Consider the following 15,762-nt stretch of genomic DNA (forward strand, 5'->3'; position numbering starts at 1 on the left):
CCTAGGCTATAAGAAGATTTCCAAGACCCTGAAACTGAGCTGCAGCACGGTGGCCAAGATCATACAGTGGTTTAACAGGACAGGTTCCACTCTGAACAGGTTTGGCCATAGTCGACCAAAGAGTACACATGCTCAGCATCATATCCAGAGGTTGTCTTTGGGGAATAGACATATGAGTGCTGCCAGCATTGCTGCAGAGGTTGAAGGGGTGGGGGTCAGCCTGGCAGTGCTCAGACCATACGCCGCACACTGTATCAAATTGGTCTGCATGGCTGTCATCCCATAAGGAAGCCTCTTCTATAGATGATGCGCAAGAAAGCCCACAAACAGTTTTTTGAAAACAAGCAGACTAAGGACATGGATTACTGGAACCATGTCCTGTGGTCTGATGAGACCAAGATAAACGTATTTGGTTCAGATGTTGTCAAGCGTGTGTGGTGGCAACCAGGTGAGGAGTACAATGACAAGTTTGTCTTGCCTACAGTCAAGCATGGTGGTGGGAGTGTCATCGTCTTGGGTTGCATGAATGCTGCCGGCACTGGGGAGCTACAGTTCATTGAGTGAACCATGAATGTCAGCATGTACTGTGACATAATGAAGCAGAGCATGATCCCCTCTCTTCAGAGACTGGGCCCCAGTGCAGTATTCCAACATGATAACAACCCCAAACACACCTCCAAGACGACCACTGCCTTGCTATAGAAAGCTGAAGGTAAAGGTAATGGACTGGCCAAGCATGTCTCAAGACCTAAACCCTATTGAGCATCTGTGGGGCATCCTCAAATGGAAGGGGGAGGAGCGCAAGGTCTCTAACATCCACCAGAAACGTGATGTCATCATGGAGGAGTGGAAGAGAACTCCAATGGCAACCTGTGAAGCCCTGGTGAACTCCATGCCCAAGAGGGTTAAGGCAGTGCTGGAAAATAATGGTGGCCACACTAAATATTGACACTTTGGACCCAATTTGGACATTATCACTTAGGGTTGTACTCACTTTTGTTGCCAGTGGTTTAAACATTAATTGCTGTGTGTTGAGTTATTTTGAGGGGACATCAAATTTACACTGTTATACAAGCTGTACACTCACTATTTTACTTTGTAGCAAAGTGACACTTCTTCTGTGTTGTCACATGAAAAGATATAATAACATATTTACAAAAATGTGAGGGGTGTACTCACTTTTGTTAGATACTGTATATATGTTTATTCCATACAGAAGCTTAAATAGTTTAATCTGTAGAATAATGTGCACATAGCATATATATTCACCTAGATACTGATCACCCAAACTGTCCACTCTGATCCTCCCAAACCTCTTGCTCTCTAGTTCCCTCATCTCCTCCTACCATGTTGGGACTGGAAGAAAATACGCACTCAATGATAACGTGAACATATATTCATATCCTAGATACTTATCACCCAAACTGCCCAATCTGCTCCTCCAAAGACCTCCTGCTCTCTAGTTCCCTCATCGACTCCTTCCATAAACATTTATCATAAAAAGAAATTATGCAAAAAAATATGTAAGAGGGTAGAGAAGTCCCAGTTCTCTACCCTCTTACATATTTTTTTGCATAATTTCTTTTTATGATAAATGTTTATTCCATACAGAAGCTTGAATACATCAAACTGGAGAAAAATGTGCACTTATGGATAACCTGAACATATATTCATATTACAGATATATATCACTCAAACTGTCTCCTCTGCTCCTCCCGAGATCTCCTGCTTACTAGCTCCTCGTCACTTGCTTCAATGCTGGGATTTCCCCCATTCTTTGGAACTCCCTATCCCTATCTATCCAGTTATCACCTATACCTTCCAACTTTCTGAGACATCTTCTAGCACAATGTATTTAGCCAATGGATACGCACCTGCCACACATTTAGACATGAAGACCATTGAGAATGCACCGTATATGCAAAAAATAATTGATTATACCCACAATTGTTTTTTCCCGCCATTACTTTTCCATTATGCTGGATTTTCAAGACATCAAACATAATAATGAGCTACTTCAGCCTCTAGAAAAAAAAAGTCAGCAGCTACAAATACTGTAGCTGCTGACTTTTAAAATAAAGACACTTACCTGTCTAGGGATCCAGCACTGTCCTCACCCGAGCTGGTTTTCACCGATCTTCAGGTCCAAGGTACCAGCATGTTTAGTGTGAGAAGCCAGCTGTGACTCCTTGCAGCTTTACAGCCGACTTCCCACTGCGCATGCAGGAGTCAGGCTGTGCTTTGTGAATGGTTCTGCAACCTCTTGAGACCTTTGACATGTCAAAGTTTGACGTGTCAAAATTTGACCTGGGAATTGCCTTGTCAGCATCACCCGGCTCAAAAAAGTTGACTTTTCAACTTTTGTCAAATGAGCCAGGCCATACATGGATCAAAATGCATCGGGTTCAGCATGGATTGGCTGGATTTCAATCCATGTATGGGCAGGGAAGTTGTACAGAAGTCATCTACCAATTGACTTCTGTACAACTGCCCTATTAAATTGTTTCCACTCAATCAGCATTGCTGGCTGTAGCTGGCAGAACTTATCAGTGTACTCTGATGGCAGGAAGTATCCCTGCTGTCAGAATACAATAGCTTCCCCCATCGACCTAAAGTGTGGAAGGAGAAATCGAGTCACTTATTTTTGCTCAACTTTTCATTCAACTGACTTATGTATGGGCTGCCTAAAGCCTAGTACACACAGGCTGAATAGAAACTGGACGACATTCGGCCCGTGTGTTCTGCAGCCGGTCTGATAGAAGCCGACCTTTGCAGGTCCACCTGGCTGCTAAATGTAATAGCTGGCAAGTGAGATTCCTTAATCCGTGCTGTTTAGCATTGATTGAGGAATCAGTTACTCTCTTTTGTTTGACAAAAATAGAAATCTAAAGGTGTATGGCTAGCTTTAGACAGTTTTCAGTAGACCAAGTGTTCCCATTGAAACATTTCCCATGTATTCCTTTTCTGGCAGAGAAAAGATAGGAATAAAACCTTGCACGGGTTCTAACCATTCCCCATCCAATTTAAAACTAAAATAAAAAACAGTTCGGCTTTAGATGAAGCCTGTTACTCACGGGCTAAATTTCGGCTGGTATCAAACGGTTCAACAGAAACCGTCTGACATTCGACCTGTGTGTATAGCGCCTGTCTGACAAGGCAGGCCTAACATCTGGCTTCTGTTGAATGGGCATGATGGAAAAACAGCAGCTGATCAACATCTGATCAGCGCTCGCAGCCAATGGTTGCAAGCACTGACCGGCGTGTTCTGGTGGGGGCAGACAGTCTTAGTGGAGAGGTCACTGTACTAACATTGCATAGTAAGTTCAGCAAGCTCCTCAGTTTTTTTTTCGTTCAGCCTGCTGGGTTGAATGAAAAAATAACTTAAAGTTTATACCAGGCTTAAACTAAAGTTGCAGGTCACCAATACCCCATGTCTAAATAACAATAATGATGTCACATCAAGGATACAGTAAGCATTATAATCTACTTGACTGTTATCATAGTTGATCAATTATCGTATCTTTTGAAGCTGGTGTCTTAGTATGCAAATGTTATCTTTCATGTGCAAATGTTATCTTCAACTAAATAGTAATTACAATTCAAAGGTTAAAATGCTCAGAGGGACTGTTTCAGTGTAAGGCTCATGTTTATTTAAAGATAAATTATTGCTAATTATTTAAGTTGATTCAGTGGATTAAAAGTAAAATGGTTGGCCTGTAATTTTTTTAAAATATTTTATATTTTTAAAAAAATGTATCTTTTATTATTAAATATGGAACTTTCTGAGATGGGTGGTTTTATTGTTTATCACTGTTTGATATAAATGCTACTGAAGAAACCTGAAATCAAGCTAGATCAAGAGTCCCAAAAACTTTGAAACAGTGAAAAAAAACTTCAGTTTCTCGTTAAACATTTAACAATCTTGAGTTGATACTTAGCTAGTTCCAACCTTTGTTGTTTGATGTTCTCCAAATTTGAACCCATTTTGAACCCTCAAGAACAGAATCATATCCTTCATCTGAGCCTTGCCACCTTCCCCCCCCCCCCCAGTTATGTCATCTATGTGTATACTGTTCTCACAAATGTTAGTGATATCGCTTTTAGCTTATTAGTAATGCTGGTTTTAAATGTTAAACAATCAAGCTGATTTTGTCCATTCCGGCTAAAAATGTCCTAGATTAAATATAAGTAGTTCTTGCAGGCTTGTTTACGCTCTGTAGGCTAGGCATTCATGGGTCAGTTTTATAAAAAAAATTAACGAATTCCCCTATCCACATAAGCGAGGTGGATAGAGGAGTCCTCTGTGCTGTGTTATTGTATTCTGACAGCAGGGACTCCTCCACTGTCAGAATACACCAAACAGCGCTGCAGCCAATTGGCTGCAGCACCGATCTAACAGAATGTTTCCAGTTAGCCTGTTCGTGAGAAGACAATCGTTGGATTGAATTCTCAGGAACAGGAACGACAATAAATGAAACGAATTTCAATTGGTCCTTTCTGAACAGGCCGCATTTTGATCCATCTATGGCCAGCTTTAGACCAGACTTTCTTTACCAGAAATCCATGGCACTCTAGGGGTCCTCCAGATCACTCTAGGGGTACCTTGAGTAGCGGCAGATTATTATCTCACCTGAGACTGCCTGCATAGTCCTGTCACCAACTACACTCAGTAGAGCCAGTACTAGTACTGTGTGGCCTTTGAAGCCTCCTTTCTCATGTCTCATTAACTGCTGACACCTTTAGGCCTCATGCACACTGGATGTTCTAAAAAAGCCAGTAGCGTTAGCTGTAGAAAGCTGTAGCTGTAGAGTGAGTTTTTCACAGTTTTTGAGCATATTATGGTGTTTTTTTAGCTTTTTTTAGCAAAACTATACTCCCATAAATGCGTATGGCTCAAAAATGCTGATAAATGCCAAATAGCTACGTTTTTATCAGAGTTAGAGCGTTTTTAAAGCTGAATAACTCCTCTCAAAGCACACAAATTCTGGGCAATTTTCCAGCCAGAAAACACCCCTACCTGAAACTGCTGATAACAGCCTGTGTGTGCATGGACACGTAGGACAACATGCTGGGAAGTTTACAGGCTGCAGAAAAAAACATCTGAAGCCAAAAAAGAAGCTATAAAAAACGCCCAGTGTGCATGAGGCCTAAATCTTTTTAGATGTTTATAAGAATGAAATAGAAGTAGAACCTCCTGTTGGCTTTGAATTTCCAGTTTTAACACTCACAGCCTGCATAGCCCTGGCACCAAGGTCACTCAACAGAGTCAGCGGCAGTGTGGGGTCAGGCAAGCCTCTCCTCTCATATCTCAGTAACCACTGACACCAATAAAGTTTTTAGCTACTTGTAAGGCAGGCCATAGATTTTGTGGCTATCTCTCAATTCTTCCATCAACACAGACAGTGCTGATAGGGAAATCCCTCCCGCAGAGCTATGGGGTTCTCCTGGCGGGGTGGGGGGGTTGCGGGTCACTGGGAGCCATCCCTGCCAGGAAAACACAATAATTATTGCTATAGCCACTAGTAATTATCTCATGCCAAGAATCCAACAGGCTGGTTGTACCCAAGTCGATGGATGGATCTAAGTTTTTTCTCCCTTTTTCCTGCATTTTATGTCAACAATTTTTCATTATATTTAGTCATATGGACTATTTTATATACAGTATCTCATAAAAGTGAGTACACCCCTCACATTTTTGTAACTATTTTATTATATCTTTTCATGTGGCAACACTGAAGAAATGACACTTTGCTACAATGTAAAGTAGTGAGTGTACAGCTTGTATAAGAGTGTAAATTTGCTATCCTCTCAAAATAACTCAACACACAGCCATTAATGTATAAACCGCTAGCAACAAAAGTGAATACACCCCTAAGTTAAAATGTCCAAATTGGGCCCAGTTAGCCATTTTCCCTCCCAATGTCATGTGACTCCTTAGTGTTACAAGGCCTCAGGTGTGAATGGGGAGCAGGTGTGTTAAATTTGGTGTTATCACTCTCACTCTCTCATGCTAGTCACTGGAAGTTCAACATGGCACTTCATGGCAAAGAACTCTGAGGATCTGAAAAAAAGAATTGTTGTTCTATGATCACAAGAAGTTGAGTGCACCTGCTCAGCATCATATCCAGAGGTTGTCTTTGGGAAATAGACCTATGAGTGCTGCCAGCATTGCTGCAGAGGTTGAAGGGGTGTGGGGTTAGCCTGTCAGTGCTCTGACCATACGCCGCACACTGCATCAAATTGGTCTGCATGGCTGTCGTCCCAGAAGGAAGCCTCTTCTAAAGATGATGCACAAGAAAGCCCTCAAACAGTTTGCTGAAGACAAGCAGACTAAGGACAGGGATTACTGGAACCCTGTCATGTAGTCTGATGAGACCCAGATAAACTTATTTGGTTCAGATGTTGTCAAGCATGTGTGGTGGCAACCAGGTGAGGAGTACAATGACAAGTTTGTCTTGCCTACAGTCAAGCACGGTGGTGGGAGTGTCATGGTCTGGGGTTGCATAAATGCTGCCGGCACTGGGGAGCTACAGTTCATTGAGGGAACCATGAATGCCAACATGTACTGTGACATACTGAAGCAGAGCATGATCCCCTCTCTTCGGAGACTGGGCCGCAGGGCAGTATTCCAACATGATAACAACCCGAAACACACCTTCAAGACGACCACTGCCTTGCTAAAGAAAGCTGAAGGTAAAGGTAATGGACTGGCCAAGCATGTCTCCAGACCTAAACCCTATTGAGCATCTGTGGGGCATCCTCAAATGGAAGGTGGAGGAGCACAAGGTCTCTAACATTCACCAGAAATGTGATGTCGTCATGGAGGAGTGGAAGAGGACTCCAGTGGCAACCTTTGAAGCTCTGGTGAACTCCATGCCCAAGAGGGTTAAGGCAGTGCTGGAAAATAATGGTGGCCACACAAAATATTGACACTTTGGGCTCAATTTGGACATTTTCACATAGGGGTGTACTCACTTTTGTTGTCAACGGTTTGGACATTAAGGGCGGTGTGTTGAGTTATTTTGAGGGGACAGCAAATTTACAATGTTATTTAAGCTGTACACTCACTACTTTACATTGTAGCAAAAATGTTATTTCTTCAGTATTGTCACATGAAAAGATATAATAAAATATTTACAAAAATGTGAGAAGTATACTGAAGACGTCACTACGCTCTGACGAAACGCGCGTCAGGTGGAAAGCACGCCGTCAACCTGGAAGTCAGCCTGGAACGCAAACCGCTCTCCACGCTACAGACATTCACTAGCGGGCTCTGCACAGCGTTTTTTATCTTCTGTCAGCTTTGTCAGCTTTTTAACTCAATAAACCTATTTTAATGGTACTTCACCATCCGGAGCCTGTCCTTTTTGTTCCCTGAATTGCATCTGGAGAACCGTAAGGAACCCGTTTACCCCACCTGGGGGATTCCGGCTGAGAGGGATAGGAGCCCAGCAGTTACCATTGCTCTGACCTGGATGGTCACTAAAGCATTACTGGTCTCTTTGGCGTAAGGCAGTTGAGACCCACCTTATCTGGTGAGTTTACATCTTACCCTTTAACATCTGCATGATTGAATTTCCTGGTTCATTGGAGGATCCAGCGCTAAGCACCTGCACTTTTTTCCTTTTTGGCACTTTTTTGGAATACCCATCACTGAGTCACTTATGAACTATTTTGAATTTGACTCAGCACTTTATTTTTACTGTGATTTGTTGGACTTGATTTTGGCACATTAATTATTTGATGATATTTACTTTTATGATATTTATGTTTTAAGGGTAGAGCCTTTTTAGAGTTTTAGAGTTTTTAGAATATACTATATTGCACACCCACTCCTATAGTTCCCTGCACACACCAGCAAGCGCTATATTATCTCATCTAGTTTGGGATTTCCTATACATACTGCATATATATTGTACAGGACGCCAAGGTTGGGTCCTGGACGGGTGCTACATAGCATGGGTCCTCAACCCTGGTCCTCAGGGCCCACTAACAGGCCAGGTTTGCAAGATAACTGAAATACATCCCAGGTGATATAATTTGCTGCTCAGTGATTGCAGTACTCTAGTCTGCATCTCCCCAAGTTAATACTTAAAATCTGGCCTGTTAGTGGGCCCTGAGGACCGGAGTTGAGGACCACTGCTATATAGTACCAATATTTGGGTTATGGTCCCTTTAAGGGAAGTGTGGCAGTATTCAGGGGGTCACCCAGGACGGGTGAGGAATTCCCAGGAATAGCCTGAATCAGGAGAGGACTGACTCACGGTTCTCTCTGTGATTAATAGAGAGATATTTGGGACCCAGGATTTCGGAGACCCTGAAATGATATTCGGGTGGGAAAGGGTCTCCACCTCTGACTACAAGGATTCCAGCACAAACAGGGTTAAGAACCTCCAGGAAGCAGCTCTGAAAAGACAGGAAGTAGTGATAGGTATGGTGGTGAGGAGGAGTTGGTGAATACACCTGTCTTGGAGAGCTGTGAATCTGCTGGAGGCTGCAAAATTAGGATTTAACAAGGACTGTTAAACCTTGGGGGTGAAGATCCACCTACAAACTGTATGTGTTTTTGCTTTTACTTTGTGCTGAAGATAAGCAGACTTTATTTTGTATTTTTGTGCTTGGGTGCTGCTGGAAGCCTTATTTTGTTTGACCTGCTGAATAAAAGCCTTTTTGTTTAAACTTTAACGGTTTTTGCACTCGGCCCTGTGGAGCCACAATCCCCCAAACATTACAATTGGTGTTTTGGATGTGGGCAGAGTGCACTTGCAGTCGCAAAAGCCATTTAAAACTAAAAAACTGACATTTAAAGAGACAGTGTACCTATGGGATGTCTTGGGTGAAATCAGCCCAGACACAGCAAATAACAGGAAAAAGCATGGAGGAGGTCATCAAAGCATTGGCCATCGTGACCCAGCAGCAAGCCTCGGCAGAGACAAACCGTCGCATGAGGAAGCGATGGCCCAGCAGCAGCAGGCCCTGGCACAGGCTGTAGCTGCACAACAGGAAAGCACACGATTGCTAGCCACCCAGTTTACTGCCCAGCAGGAATTTCGCTGCTGACAACCAGGTATCCGTTAGAGTTTTTTTGCAAAAACTGACACCCAGCGATAATGTGGAGGCTTTTCTCACCACCTTTGAGAGAATAGCATAGAGAGAGGGGTGGCCTTGTGACCAATGGGCTGGCATTATCTCCCCCTTCCTCACTGGTGACCCGAAAAAGGCCTACTTTGACCTCCCATCGGAGCACATCAGAGACTATGAGCGTCTGAAGGCAGAGATCCTGGCCCATCTGGGACCACAGGGGTCCAGCCTCAGAGGGTGCACTGCTCGAGGTACAAACCAAACCAACCACCCAGGTCCCAAATGCACAAACTGGTATCCGTGAGAGTTTTTTTGCAAAAACTGACACCCAGCGATAATGTGGAGGCCTTTCTCACCACCTTTGAGAGAATAGCATAGAGAGAGGGGTGGCCTTGTGACCAATGGGCTGGCATTATCTCCCCCTTCCTCTCTGGTGACCCGAAAAAGGCCTACTTTGACCTCCCATCGGAGCACATCAGAGACTATGAGCGTCTGAAGGCAGAGATCCTGGCCCATCTGGGACCACAGGGGTCCGGCCTCAAAGGGTGCACCGCTCGAGGTACAAACCAAACCAACCACCCAGGTCCCAAATGCACAAACTGGTAAAGCTAGTCAAAAAATGGCTGCAACCAGAAAAGTTATCAGGCCCACAAATGGTAGAACAGGTGGTGATGGACTGGTATCTGTGGTCCCTGCCAGATGACCTACAGCGCTGGGTAAGCTATGGAGACCCTGCAACTGCTGACCAGTTGGTAGAGTTGGTCAAAAGGTACACCGTAGTGGAGGACCTGCCAAGCTTCGGGAACCCACACCAAGGGCAACCAGGCCAGCCACAGCACCTAGGAGAGAAGCCCTGCCAGATGTTGGAACCCACAAACATGCATCAGCTTCCACAGAACCACAAAACTCGGTTCCTGTCCCAAGGATGGGGGCCATACAGTGTTGGCGATGTTAGTCCTGGGGTCATACCCAGGCCCACTGCCCACTTCAGGAAGAGTTAATGGATTGCGGGACTGGTCGGAGAAGCAAAGAGCATGTGTCACTCATCTTGATCTGGCTGCAAGACAGTTTGAGTGCGAAGTGTGGGTGAACCACCTTTCTGCCAAGGCTCTAATGGACTGGTACATGCCAGGGTGATCGGAAGACTCGGGCCAGTAAGTAAAACTTTACAGATAATCTGTATCCATGAGGACACCAGGGAGTACCCCTTGGTGCCGGGACTGTTGCCTATGGCAGTACCTCAGTGACACAAGAAGTTGGGGTGGTAAGAAACCTGATACATGACATCATAGTGGGGCGGGACTGTCCACTGTTTTTTGAACTGTGGAACCAGGTACAATGTAAGCTGCCTGGGCAGCTAAGAGGACTGAGGACACGGGGCCTCGAAGGGACAGAGTCTAAGGGGTCCAGGCCTCTAATTCCCCACAACACACCCCCCCTAACATGGAGATGCCTGTCCTTGATAGTGACATCACAGAGAATGGTGATAATTCTCCGGGTCTCAAAGCCAAGTTGACCTCTGAGGGGGGGAGATTCTCCCCATTACAGGTTATGTTGGGGAAGGATGACAAGGAACTCTCCCCATTGCAGTTCCCGGTTGAGGAGGTTGAAGGGGAAACATCCTCAAGGCCAGTGCACCCAGACCTGGATGTATCCAGGGGTGCGTTCGGCACTGCCCAATTACAGGATCCTACCTTGGTCAATGCTCAAGAGCAAGTTTCTGTTATTGATGGGGTTCCACAACTGCCAGGTGCAGACCAGAGGTTTCCTCATTTTGCATTGAAGGGAGACTTGGTTTATCGAGTGGCTGAAAGCCGAGGGAAAACTGTAGAGCAGTTGCTGGTTCCCCAGCCATATAGGCGGATACTCCTCAATCTAGCCCACAACGATGCACTGGGAGGACACCTGGGGTTGAAAAAAACAGAGGCCAGGATAACCGACAGGTTTTTCTGGCCAGTGGTGAAGGCTGAGGTTAGAAGGTATTGTGCATCTTGTCCTACATGCCAGTTAACTGCCCCAGTGTCCCACTACAGAAATCCCCTGATAACCCTACCAATCATTTAGGTACCATTTGAACGGATTGCTATGGATCTCGTAGGACCCCTGGTGAAGTCAGCAAGGGGGCACCAATATATATTAGTCATCCTAGATTATGCAACTAGTTATCCAGAAGCAGTCCCTTTAAGGCCATTTCCCAGGAATTGTTTCAGATGGTTTCACGAACTGGGTTCCTTAAAGAGATACGGACCAGGGCACTCCTTTCATGTCAAAGGTGATGGTGGACTTGTGCAAACTATTTCAGATTAAGCAGTTGTGGACATCCGTCTATCACCCACAGACCGATGGCCTAGTTGAGAGGTTTAATAAAACTCTTAAGTCCATGTTAAAAAGAGTGGTCCATAAAAATGGGAGGGATTGGCATATGTTACTCCCTGCGCTGTTGTTTGCCATCCGGGAGGTTCCACAAGCATCCACGGGCTTCTCACCGTTTGAGCTAGTGTATGGGCGAAGGCCCCGGGGGTTGCTCGATCTGGTAAAGGAAACATGGTAAAGTGAGTCCTCACCGCACAAAACCATGGTAGAGCATATCTCCCAAATGAGGGAGAGGGTGGCTAAGGTGATGCCATTAGTGAGGGAGCATCTGCAGAAGGCTCAGGATGCCCAAAAAAGGGTGTACAACCGGTCGGCTAAAGTCAGACAGTTTCAAATAGGGGACCAGGTGGCTGTTCTAATACCCACGGTGGAGAGCAAGTTCTTGGCCAAGTGGCAGGGTCCGTTTGAGGTAGTAGAAAAAGTAAGGGAGGTGAACTACAAGGTACACAAGCCCGGGAAAAGAAAACCATACCAGATCTATCATATAAATTTGTTAAAACCCTGGAAAGACAGAGAACAGGTATCTTCCGTGGTAGGTGTCCAGTTAGGGGACCTTGCTTAATGAAGTCTCCAAGTTCGATGCATATCCCATGGCCCGGGTAGACGAGCTAATTGAGAGGTTGGGTCCAGCCAGGTATATCACCACGCTGGACCTTACAAAAGGGTACTGGCAAATTTCCCTAACCAGAGAGTAAACAGCCTCTTCCACTCCAGAAGGCTACTTTCAATACAAGAGGATGCCATTTGGTCTACACTCTGCCCCCGCTACATTCCAACGGGCCATGGATAAAACTTTGCGTCCATATCTACGATTTGCTTCCGTCTATCTAGATGACATAGTCAGCACTGATTGGAAGTCTCATCTTCCCCCGAGTTCAGGCAATCGTAGACTTCCTTGAGAAGAGCAGGGTTCACCATCAATCCAGAAGTGTGCAATGGGGATGGAGGAAGCCACGTACCTAGGGTACATTGTGGGTAGAGGGCTGGTGAAGCCTCAAAGGAGTAAGGTAGAAGCCATACAGGACTGGCCCCATCCCCTAACCAAAAAACAGGTCAGAGCATTTTTGGGCATAGTTGGCTACTACCGGAGGTTTGTCCCCAACTTTGCCACTGTAGCTGCACCGTTGACTGACTTGACCAAAGGCAGAAAGTCAGTGATGATAAAGTGGAATGCCGATGCCGAAGAAGCTTTTCAGAAGCTTAAGACGGCATTGTGCTAACATCCGGTGCACGTAGATCCAGATTTTGCTTAAGATTTTATAGTGCAGACAGATGCTTCAAGTGAAGAGTTGGGGGCAGTCCTGTCTCAAGAGATCAATGGGGAAGAGCACCCTATAGTTTTCCTGAGTATGAAGCTGACGACAGCGGAGAGAAACTACGCTGTGGTGGAGCGGGAGTGTCTTGCCATGAAGTGGGCTTTGGACTCTCTACGGTATTTTCTTGTGGGTAGGGGGTTTTGCCTGGTGTCAGACCATGCTTCCCTAACCTAGATGAGACAGAACAAGCACACCAATGCCAGGGTGACAAGATCGTTCCTTTCTCTCCAGGAGTTCAATTCTGTGGTAGAGCACAGACCCGGGAGACAACATCAGAATGCCAATGCCCTCTCCCGAGTCCATTGTATGGTGTCAAATGGTGCCTCCAACGCCTCCACATTGAGGCAGAGGGGGGGGGGATATGTATAGCACGCCAAGGTTAGGTCCTAGACAGGTGCTTTATAGCACCAATATTTGGGTTATGGTCACTTTAAGGGAAGTGTGGCAGTATTCAGGGGGTCACTCAGAATGGGTGAGGAATTCCCAGGAATAGCCTGAATCAGGACTGACTTTCAGGTTCTCTCTGTGTTTAATAGAGAGATATTTGGGACCCGGGATTTTGGAGACCCTGAAGTGATATTCGGGTGGGAAAGGGTCTCCACCTCTGACTACAAGGATTCCAACACACACAGGGTTAAGAACTTCCAAGAAGTGGCTCTTAAAAGACAGGAAGTAGTGATGGGTATGGTGGTGAGGATGAGTTGGTGAATACACCTGTCTTGGAGAGCTGTGAGTCTGCTGGAGGCTGCAAAAGTAGGATTTAACAAGGACTGTTAAACCTTGGGGGCGAAGATCCACCTACAAACTGTATGTGTTTTTGCTTTTACTTTGTGCTGAAGATAAGCAGACTTTATTTTGTATTTTTGTGCTTGTGTGCTGCTGGAAGCCTTATTTTGTTTGACCTGCTGAATAAAAGCCTTTTTGTTTAAACTTTAACGGTTTTTGCACTCGGTCCTGTGGAGCCACAATCCCCCAAACATTACAATATATATGTAATTATGCACGGGAGGGCTGCCCTATATCAGTAAATCAGGAATAGGGGGGTCCGGAAGTAATAAAAAAACACCTAGATAACTCTGTATATTTGAATCCTATGCTCCGAGCAAGAGTGTTCTCAATATACTGTGTGAGTGACTGGCAAGTTAACTGATGGAACAAGCCCCAGCAGATATTCATAACATAATACAGAATTTTTCAACTGAATAATTGGTGGAACAACAGGTTTATATAGCTGTTTTTTTTATAAATGCTGATATGTTCAGCATGTCGATCATATCACAGCACTCAAGAGTCACATATGACGCCTGCATTACACAACACACATATTTTGTCAAATAGTCACACATTAGCATGCCAATGGTATATGATCCTGAATGTAAATTTTGTGATGGCACCAAATAAGCACAGAGGCTTCCAATCAGACAAAAAAGTGAGTGCATGGCAGATACTGGTGTCTTGGTATGTGCATTGACTCAAATTCATTTGGCAGATGCCCCTTAAATAAGAATAAGTCTCCCAAGCATTCATTCACACCTGTTGATAATTGAACGCCTGGCTTGTGTTGGACGGTCAGGTGATTGTGGTTGGCCCAAAATGAATATTATGATTGAGTTCCGGTGGCTCACAGCCTGTATATTCATTTCACTTTCTAAAACCTTGGAGTCTCCTATACTATTAACCACTTCCCGACCGGCGCACGACGATCTACGTCGGCGCTCAGCCCCGGCCAGGCAAACTGACGTAGGCCTACGTCAGCACTTTTTGCCGGCCCTGTGCGCGCTCCCGCGCCCCGCCGCTGCCGCCGATGACTCGATTGGGTTCAGAACCGATCAGTCATCAGGTCCAGGCCAATCATTTTTGGTCTGGACCTGTTGATCGGTCCTACCCAATCAAATGTCACTCTAAGCCTGTGAAATGTAAACACAGGCTTAGAGGAGATGTGCCCTCCCCTCCCAACGGTCTTTTTGGATCCAGCGTGAGAGGAGAGCACATCTTACTGTGAGTATTGCACCAAGCACACCCACACACAGTTAGATAGGCACATTTCACCCCCGATCGCCCCCCCAATTAACCCCTACAGCACCTGACACAACACACACTATATACAGCATATAGCAGTTACCTATATACCTGTATAAGTGTGATTTGTGAACAGGTGTAGCACTTGCGACCCCCCCTTTTCCACTCAAATTACCCCCCCCTAATAAAGATTTAACCCACTGATCCCCCCTGAACCCCCCCTGATCACCGCCGTTAACCCCTACACCCTCTGTCACATCAGCACTAATACAAACGCAATATACAGTATTTTTGTATTTTTGTATTAGTGTCATTGTGATCAGAATTAGCGCAGGCGACTAAGTTTCTGTCCCAAGAAGTTTTAGGGTCCCCGCCACCCGCCCAATAAAGATTTAAGCCCCTGACCCCCCCCTGATCACCCCTACACCCCCTGCCATAACACACACCTTATACAGTATATAGCATTTTGCTATATACCCGTATAAGTGTCATTTGTGGTCAGGTCTAGCGCTTGCGACCCCCCTTTTTCCACTTGAATTACCCGCCACCCCCCCCCCTAATAAAGATTTAAGCCCCTGATCCCACCTGATCCCCCCCTGATCACCGCTAGTTAACCCCTACACCCTCTGTCACATCAGCACTAATACAAACGTAATATACTGTGTTTTTGTATTTTTGTATTAGTGTGATTGTGATCAGAATTAGCGCAGGCGACTAAGTTTGTGTCCCAAGGAGGTTTAGGGTCCCCCCCACCTGCCCAATAAAGATTTAATCCCCTGATCCCCCCCTGATCACCCCTACACCCCCCTGCCACAACACACTGTATACAGTATATAGCATTTTCTATATACCCGTATAAGTGTGACTTGTGACCAGGTTTAGCGCTTGCCACCGTTTCTTTTATCCGTAGGATACCCGCCAGCCCCTTCCAATAAAGATTTAAACCCCTGATCCCCCCTGATCACATCCCGTT

This window comes from Pelophylax lessonae, assembly GCF_965119305.1.
Source record: "Pelophylax lessonae genome assembly, chromosome: 1".
NCBI lineage: Eukaryota > Metazoa > Chordata > Amphibia > Anura > Ranidae > Pelophylax > Pelophylax lessonae.